The sequence below is a fragment of the Rhinopithecus roxellana genome, chromosome 8 (assembly GCF_007565055.1).
Source record: "Rhinopithecus roxellana isolate Shanxi Qingling chromosome 8, ASM756505v1, whole genome shotgun sequence".
In the NCBI taxonomy this organism is placed as follows: domain Eukaryota; kingdom Metazoa; phylum Chordata; class Mammalia; order Primates; family Cercopithecidae; genus Rhinopithecus; species Rhinopithecus roxellana.
The window spans coordinates 87,294,049-87,302,935 of record NC_044556.1 but is presented as its reverse complement, the minus strand read 5'-3'; the positions used below and the strand labels follow the sequence as shown (position 1 = coordinate 87,302,935).

At 48.4% G+C, this 8,887-nt stretch overlaps 1 long non-coding RNA gene across 1 annotated transcript; it reads left to right on the top strand.

Moving 5' to 3' along the window:
- The first annotated feature begins 392 nt into the window (after positions 1-392).
- Positions 393-5,244, top strand: LOC104677275. Its single transcript, XR_750024.1, has 2 exons — positions 393-904; positions 4,979-5,244. It is a non-coding gene; the product is annotated as an uncharacterized LOC104677275 (long non-coding RNA).
- The last annotated feature ends 3,643 nt before the right edge of the window (positions 5,245-8,887 follow it).

Sequence of the window (8,887 nt, the reverse complement as noted above, 5' to 3'; positions counted from 1 at the left end):
CTCCTCAGCACCTAGAAACAACTTACACTGCCTTATAAGGGTCAAATGCTGCTGCCAGGGAGCTGTGGGGCCCAGGCCTTGAATTTTTGGTACACTAGTGCTTGACAGGCTCCCCTTATCTCTGCTTGCACCGCTGGGCGTAGGGGTTTTTCTATTGTTTTTCTAAAGGCATTCCAAGGCCAGGACAATGCTAATTTAAGTTCCTCCAGGCTCCATTTGTTTTTGTTTTTTTTTAATTACAGAGGGGTCTCACTATGTTGCCCAAGCTGGAATGCAGTAGCTGGAATGCTGTGCACTACAACAGGCTCAATTCTCTCTCATTCTCTCTCTCTCTCTCTTTTTTTGTCAGAGATGGGATCAGCCAAGAACGGACTCAATTCTTGACCCTCCTAGTTTTCTGAGACTGCATCCACTTTGAGAGTTTCTACTGAGTCCAAATTAGAACACCCCAGCTGGCGGACTGTCTCCTAGGAAGCCCTCGGAGAGGAGCAGTGCATAGGGGGCACCTGGACACCCCCCGCCCCGAGTAATGTCAGGCAGCCTTGTCTATTTACATCTTTTCACCCTTTCTCGGGAAGCTATCAGACGATGTGCTCCCCCAGAAGTAGTCCCAGGAAAAAGGAGACATGGGATACAGGGATCCTGAACCCGGGGGAGGACAAGGGAGTTCCTGGGAGGACAGCTGTGCTCCCGCCTAGCAATAGCGAGCAGCCAGTCCAGACTGCGGCTGTGACTCAGAAGACAGACATGCGGAGGGTTATGATCACAGAGTAACGATGGTCCTTGTACATGATAAAAATGCTCGGGTGTGCCCAGGTTAAAGAAGATGAAAGGCCCTGCTTCCCAGAGCGCCCGGGGTCACTGACCATCTCTTCCAGGTCTGTTTCCACCCACTGCAGCCGTGGTGAATCTAGAGGCAGAAAATCCAGAGCAGCCCATGCCCTTTGCCCATGTTTCTGCTGGTCAGCCAGCACGTCACTGACACTACGCCCTGTGACACAACCCCAGAGGGACTCTGGAGAACTCGAGGGGGTGTGGAAGCCAGTCTCTGCCCGGAAGCTCCACTCAAGTCATCTTCAGGGAGCTTGCGAGCGTGGGAGCATCGTTGCCCTCCCCTTACAAAGCTAGGTCTGTGCTTACTGCTCAGTTTTTTTCCAACTAAACAATGTTTTTGAGAGATTCACAGAGAGATAAAAACAACTAAGAATAAATGCCAGGGGGTGGTTAACACAAAGGTCTGGATATTGGTTACCTCTGGAGAGGAAAGGGGATGGAATGGCAGAGTGCTCAGGGGTCTCTGGAGGTGCTTGTGTCTCTAGTGTAGTCACGTGAGGTTCACTTTATTCTTTGCACATACACATTTTTTTTTTTTTCTGAGATGTAGTCTCACTCTATCACCCAGGCTGGAGTGCAGTGGCACAATCTTAGCTCACTGCAACCTCGACCTCCCATGTTCAGGCAATTCTCCTGCCTTAGTCTCCTGAGTAGCTGGGACTACAGACATGCACCACCATGCCCAACTAATTTTTGTATTTTTAGTAGAGATGGGGTTTCACCATGTTGGCCAGGCTGGTCTCGAACTCCTGACCTCAGGTGATCCGCCTGCCTTGGCCTCCCAAAGTGCTGGGATTACAGGTGTGAGCCACTGTGCCCGGCCTGTATATACACATTCTAAACCCCGTTCTCTATAAAATATTTTGAAATAAGCACTTTTAATGAATTAAGGATTGTTTTGGAAAAGAAAGAAAAAAACTTTCCTTTTTTTTTTTTTTTTTGTGAGACGGAGTCTCGCTCTGTTGTCCAGGCTGAAGTGTAGTGGCGCGATCTCAGCTCACTGCAAGCTCCACTTCCCGGGTTCACACCATTCTCCTGCCTCAGCCTCCCATGTAGCTGGGACTACAGGCGCCGGCCAGCACGCCCAGCTAATTTGTGTGTGTGTGTGTGTGTTTTTAGTAGAGATGGGGTTTCACCGTGTTAGCTAGGATGATCTCGATCTCCTGACCTTGTGATCCGCCCATCTTGGCCTCCCAAAGTGCTGGGATTACAGGCATGAGCCACCGCGCCCGGCCAAGAAAAAAACTTTCTACTGAAATAATTGGCTGAGATAGAAGTAATTATGTCTTAAATGATCTAGATAATTTTATGACTGGCTGAAGCCTCAGCATCAGAAGCCAGGTCTATACATTTCCTGCCAACCTTGACTCACTGAGCAAATGAATTTACCTTCAACAATATGTACAGTCCAGACGTGCATTTGTGCCTGTCTCATTCTCAATATGAAATATGTTTTGAGAATTGTTTGAGGTAAAAACAACAAATGATCTCTTTTGTCCACATACTTTTCACCATTCCTTCCTTGGCAGCCAAGTCAAATCAGCTGGCTCTTTGGTGACTTGGCACATTAAAATTAAAATTTGCTCCAGTGGACCTCACAGAGTTTTTTTTTTTTTTTTTTTTTTTACCAGCACAGTAGCTGGAGAAGGGCATTTTGAAGTCAGGAGGTAATGCCGATTGGCCTGGGCATGGAACACTGTGTGATTAAGCAGTGAAGGGGATAAGGGACAAATTCCAGGAACCCTGCTTATCTCTGCTGGAATTACTGTACTGCAGGTCTCAAATCCTGAAGGATCCTATATTTGTTTTCACCTGGAACCTGGACCACATTCAGGTGGCAGATTAAAATTAAGCCAAATTCATTCCAGGCCATCCTAATGATTTTTTAATTAGCATCAGTGCATAGTGTAGGAATTTGTAGTTCATAGTCCACTTGTAAGTTGAAATTAGAAACTGCAAGGACAGTAATATAAGTGGGAGGAGAGATTACATTAATCCCTTCAACAAATATTTGTTGACTGGCAGCTGTGCTAGTGGGTAATAATAATACAGCTAAGAGCCAAACCAAAGTTCCTCCCCTATAGGCCTTTCTTTCTAGTGGGAAAAGGGTAGAGGGTACAGTCAATAAATCCAAATATATATATTTATGTGCACACACACACATATATATATAAAACAAGTGGTATGTGCTGTGAAGAAAAAGTAGGGTAAGGCTCTGGAGAGGACCAAGGGTGTGCGTGAGTGGGATGGTTATTATATAGAGATTGGCCAGGAAAGGCCTCTGGTAAGATGATCTCGAAGGAAGTGGGATTAAGTGGTCCAGCTTTTGGGAGGAAGATTGTGCTGGGCAGAGGGAAGAGCAAGGGCTACGTCTCTGCATTCCACGGTTACAAATAGAGGGTAACATTCGCCGTCCACCCCTCAACGCCTCTTTACTGTGACCTTTGGGAGATGCAGAACTTCAGTGTCCATCAGTCAGAGGCAATGCCTCTGACCCACATGCCTCTAGTTGAGAGATAGACAGAGTTGGAATTACAGGACCACAGACCTGACCTGGAACAAGACTTGCAAGTATGTCAGGGAGCTGCACACTAACCTAGCAAGAGACTGGCCAGGTACCATTTTCTGTATGGTTATGATGAAGCAGCTGGTACAAATGTTAGGGGACAGTTGCACATGGTGTGGGAAAAGCCCAGCACTTGGCCTCTGGTCTGGCTTTTCTACCTTCGGACCTTTTACTGTTGTCTGTGGGTCTTGGGGTCTGTGATTGGACAAATGAAGGTAGGTAAGCTGGGAAGGAATGGACAAGAAACACAATAAGATCTGCTCTGGCCGGGCATGGGTGGCTCAAGCCTGTAATCCCAGCACTCATAATTACTTACAAAAGCGTTCATTCATAACTTACAAAAGCGTTCATTCATAACTTACAAAAGCGTTCATAATGGTGGCCTTTGAGAGCTGAGATTATGGACGACTTATATACCTTTTTGCTACCTTTATGTGAATTTCTACAAATTACTTTTTTTTTCCTTTTTGAGACAGAGTCTGGCTCTGTCGCCCAGGCTGGAGTACGGGGCACATTCTCAGTTCACTGAACCCTCCCGGGTTCAAGCCATCCTCCTGCCTCAGCCTCCCGAGTAACTGGGACAACAGGCATGCTCTACTACATCCGGCTAATTTTTGTATTTTTAGTAGAGATGGGGTTTCGCTATGTTGGCCAGGCTCGTCTCGAACTCCTGACTGCAAGTGATCCACCTGCCTCGGCCTCCCAAAGTGCTGGGATAATAGGCATGAGCCACTGTACCTGGCCTACAAATTACTTTAGCAACACAGAAAGAAAGTGAGCAAAGTTATGCACAAGTGTATTAACAAATTGCTCTCCTGTACCTAAATCAGTCATTCCTTTTTTTGAGACAGAGCTTCACTCTTGTTGCCCAGGCTGGAGTGCAATGGCACGATCTCTGCGCACCACAACTTACCCCTCCTGGGTTCAAGTGATTCTCCTGCCATGCTTAACTAATTTTGTATTTTTCTTTCTTTTTTTTTTTTTTGAGATGGAGTCTCGCTCTGTCGCCCAGGCTGGAGTGCAATGGCCGGATCTCAGCTCACTGCAAGCTCTGCCTCCCGGGTTTACGCCATTGTCCTGCCTCAGCCTCCTGAGTGGCTGGGACTACAGGCGCCCGCCACCTCGCCCAGCTAGTTTTTTGAATTTTTTAGTAGAGACAGGGTTTCACCGGGTAAGCCAGGATGGTCTCGATCTCCTGACCTCATGATCCGCCCGTTTAGGCCTCTCAAAGTGCTGGGATTACAAGCTTGAGCCACCGCACCCGACCTAATTTTGTATTTTTAGTAGAGACAGGGTTTCTCCATGTTGGTCAGGCTGGTCTCAAACTCCTAACCTCAGGTGATGCACCTGCCTCAGCCTCCCAAAGTGCTGGGATTACAGGCGCGAGCCACTGCGCCCAGCCACTAAATCAGTCATTCTATCCAGTTCCTTGCATTTCCCTCTTTCTTGTCCTAACCCACAGCCAGTACTTAAGAGTATTTAAGTCCTCTCTCCTTTCATGAGTCACTCTTTTTTGTCTTGTGACTATACTTGGAAATTATTTATTTATTTATTTATTTATTTATTTATTTATTTTAGACGGAGTCTTGCTCTGTTGCCCAGGCTAGAATGCAATGGCGTGATCTTGGCTAACCACAACTTCCACCTCCCAGGTTCAAGTGATTATCCTGCCACACCCAGCTAATTTTGTCTTTTTAGTAGAGACGAGATTTCACCATGTTGGCCAGGCTGGTCTCGAACTCCTGATATTGTGATCAGCCCACCTCAGCCTCCCAAAGTTCTAGGATTACAGGCGTGAGCCACTGTGCCCGGCCTACCTGGAGCATTATTTAAACCTTAAACCTCTAAACTTTTCGTCATTGTGCTTTGTTTCCTTAACGATTAGCAAAGGAATTGTCAGCGGATAAGACTTGCCCTCTTCTGCTGCTCTCAAGCCGTGGACAAGTTTCTTCCATTCACTGTGTGTCATTTTCTTCATCTGTAAACACAAGATAATAGTAACAACACCTCTCTCCTAGGGCCTGGACGGGGCATGCCAGTGAGGGGTCCTGAAGCTTAGGCCCCTGGGATTTGGATAGAGAAAGTCATGGTGAAGGTGGGTGTGACATTGGTGAGGTGGCATTGGACACCCGTCAGGGCCTCTCCTGTCCTCTGTCCACTCCAGACAGTGCCCATTTGCGCAGAGGCTTTCCTGGGTCTCTGCCTGAGGGCTTTCTCTGCTCCTCTACACCAGATGACCCGAAGTGTCCCCACGAGCAGCCTTCAACCAAAGAGGGACAGGAGTCGGTGAACATGCACCTCAGCCTCCTCACCTCTCCGAGGAACTTTTTAAAAAATCTTGTATTGGCTGCATAGCAGAGATGGGGGCATTGCTTGAGCCTATGAGTTCACAACCAGGCCTAGGAACATAGTGAGACCTCCCCCTTCCCTCAGCCCACCCCCACAACACCCCCATCCCTACGGAAAAATTTAAGATTAACCAGGCTTGGTGGTGGGAACCCTGAAAATCTGAGAAAGGTCTCAGTTAATTTAGAAAGTTTATTTTTGGCCAGGAGTGGCAGCCCACGCCTGTAATCCCAACACTTTGGGAGACCAAGGTGGGTGGATCACTTGAGACCAGGAGTTCGTGACAGCCTCAGGAGGTGTTGATGACACGTGCCCAGGTAGTGGGGGCACAGCTTGGTTTTATTTTTATTTTTACTTTATTTATTTATTACTTGCTCTGTCGTCCAGGCTGGAGTGTAGTGGCATGATCACGGCTTACTGCAACCTCCGCTTCCTGGGTTCAAGCGATTCTCCTGCCTCAGCCTCCCAGGTAGCTGGGATTACAGGCGCACCACACCACACCTGTCTAATTTTTGTATTTTTTAGTAGAGATGGGTTTTCACAACGTTGGTCAGGCTGGTCTCAGACTCCTGACCTCAGGTGATCGCCTGCCTTGGTCTCCCAAAGTGCTGGGATTACAGGCGTGAGCCACCACGCCTGGCCACACAGCTTTTTTGTTTTTTTGAGACGGAGTTTCGCGCTTTCACCCAGGCTGGAATGAAGTGGCACGATCTCAGCTCACTGCAACCTCCGTCCCCCAGGCTCAAGCAATTCTCCTCCTCAGCCTCCCGAGTAGCTGTGATTACAGGCGCCTGCCACCACGCCCAGCTAATTTTTGTATTTTTAGTACAGACAGGGTTTTGCCACATTGGCCAGGCTGGTCTTGAACTCCTGACCTCAGGTGATCCATCCGCCTCCGTCTCCCAAAGTGCTAGGATTACAGGTGTGAGCCACCACGCCGCCGACAGCTTGGTTTTATACATTTTAGGGAGACACGAGGCATCAATCAATGTAAGATGTACACTGGTTCTGTCCGGAAAGGCAGGACAACTCAAGAAGGGAGAGGGTTTCCAGGTCACAAGTAGGTGAGAGACAAAGAGTTGCATTCTTTTGACTTTCTGATTAGCCTTTCCAAAGGAGGCAATCAGATATGCATCTATCTCAGTGAGCAGAGGAATGACTTTCTATTGTTTTTTTTTTTTTTGAGATGGAGTCTCGCTCTATCTCCCAGACTGGAGTGCAGTGGCGCTATCTCAGCTCACTGCAAGCTCCGCCTCCCAGGTTCACGCCATTTTCCTGCCTCAGCCTCCTGAGTAGCTGGGAGGCGCCTGCCACCGTACCCAGCTAAGCTTTTGCATTTTTAGTAGAGACAGGGTTTCACCGTGTTAGCCAGGATGGTCTCGATCTCCTGACCTCGTGATCTGCCCGCCTTGGCCTCCCAAAGTGCTGGGATTACAGGCGTGAGCCACTGTGTTTGTCCTAGCAACGCAGGTTTGTCCTAGCAGTTCCCATCTTGACTTTTCCCTTTAGCTTAGTGATTTTAGGGTTCCAAGGTTTATTTTCCTTTCACAGTGGCATATGCCTGTAGTATCAGCTGAGGTGGGAGGGTCCTTTGAGCCTGGGAGGTCAAGGCTGCACTGAGCCGTGATTGCACTACTGCACACCAGCCTGGGTGACAGAGTGATATCCTGTCTCAAAAAACAGAAAATGGCCAGGCATGGTGGCTCACACCTGTAATCTCAGTACTTTAGGAGGCCAAGACAGGCAGATCACCTCGGGTTGGGAGTTCGAGACCAGCCTGGCCAACATGGTAAAACCCCGTCTCTACTAAATTTACCAGAATTAGTCGGGCATGGTGGCAGGTGCCTATAATCCCAGCTACTCAGGAGGCTGAGGCAGGAGAATCGCTGGAACCTGGGAGGAAGAGGTTGCAGTGAGCCAAGATTGTACCATGGCACTCCAGCCCGGGTGGCAGAGTGAGACTCTATCTCAAAAAAAAACAAAACAAAAAACAAAAAATCTTGTATTGTAAAATCCAGATACAGAAAAATACACAGAGCAAACGTGCAGCTTAATGAAATACCCCAAGGCAAATACATCTGTAACCATTGGTGGGACGCTGCGAGGGCTCTCAGGAGTCCTGGGGGATGAGCCCCAGTTGCCTACAGTGGTTACCTGCTCCCTAAGTGACACACGCTTTACTGGCCTGATTTTTCGGATTTCCTTTTCTCACTCATTTCAGGATCACCTTCCAAATAAGCCATATACCCAAATTCTCATCTCAGGGTCAGTTTTTGGTGAAACTAGAAATCAGGCCGTTTCTAAGGAAGTCTTCTTTAAAGAGGTGGCATTTGAGCTGAGAGCTGATTGTTGAGAGGGAGGTGGCTCTGTGAGCTCTGGTCTAGTGTCTATGCAGAGGACACCAAGCAGGCCCTGGGACACAGCAATCCTGAGTGTGTGTGGAGCAGAAAACAGTCCATGGTGGCTGGACCACAGAGAGAGATGGACTGGGAGAGGCAGGCAGGAGCCAAGTCATACAGTTAACAGCCGTGCATGTGTGTGTTGGGGTTGGGGTGGCGGGGCTGGGTGTGAGTACGTGAGCAATGTGTGAGTCGTGTGGAATGGGAGGCCCCACTTGGCGCTTTCTTTCTCAGCCCCCTGCCACCTGACATCCATACTCACACACACCCTCACAGGCAGTTCCGTTTTGAAAACCCGATTTCATGCGACCAGTCTTTTATCCAGTCTTAGGATAAATATCTATTCAGAGAAGGCAATTTAAAAAGCCAAGTCATCTCAACCCAAGCTACACTAGATGCACAGCTGTGTCAGTTACCAGGGTCCAGCTCAGTATTGGCTAATAGTGGAAGCACAACTTCCATTGCCAAAGCTTGGAGTCATAAACTCCAGAGATGGAGCAGGCAGATAAGTGTGTGTGGCGGCGCAGAGCCAGGCCCTCAGAAGTAATGAGCACGTCTGTCACCACCCCTTCTGCAGTGAGTGGCTGTCCCACCGGTCTCTCCAGCTGCCAGGGGAGAATGAATTAGGGTGTTGAGAATTACCCAGACCCAAGGTTGGGGATGGTATGACTCCATCTAGGCCAATCCTTGTCTTTATTAATCCAGCGTGACCCAGGCCTGCTGTGGAATATTTTGGAATATA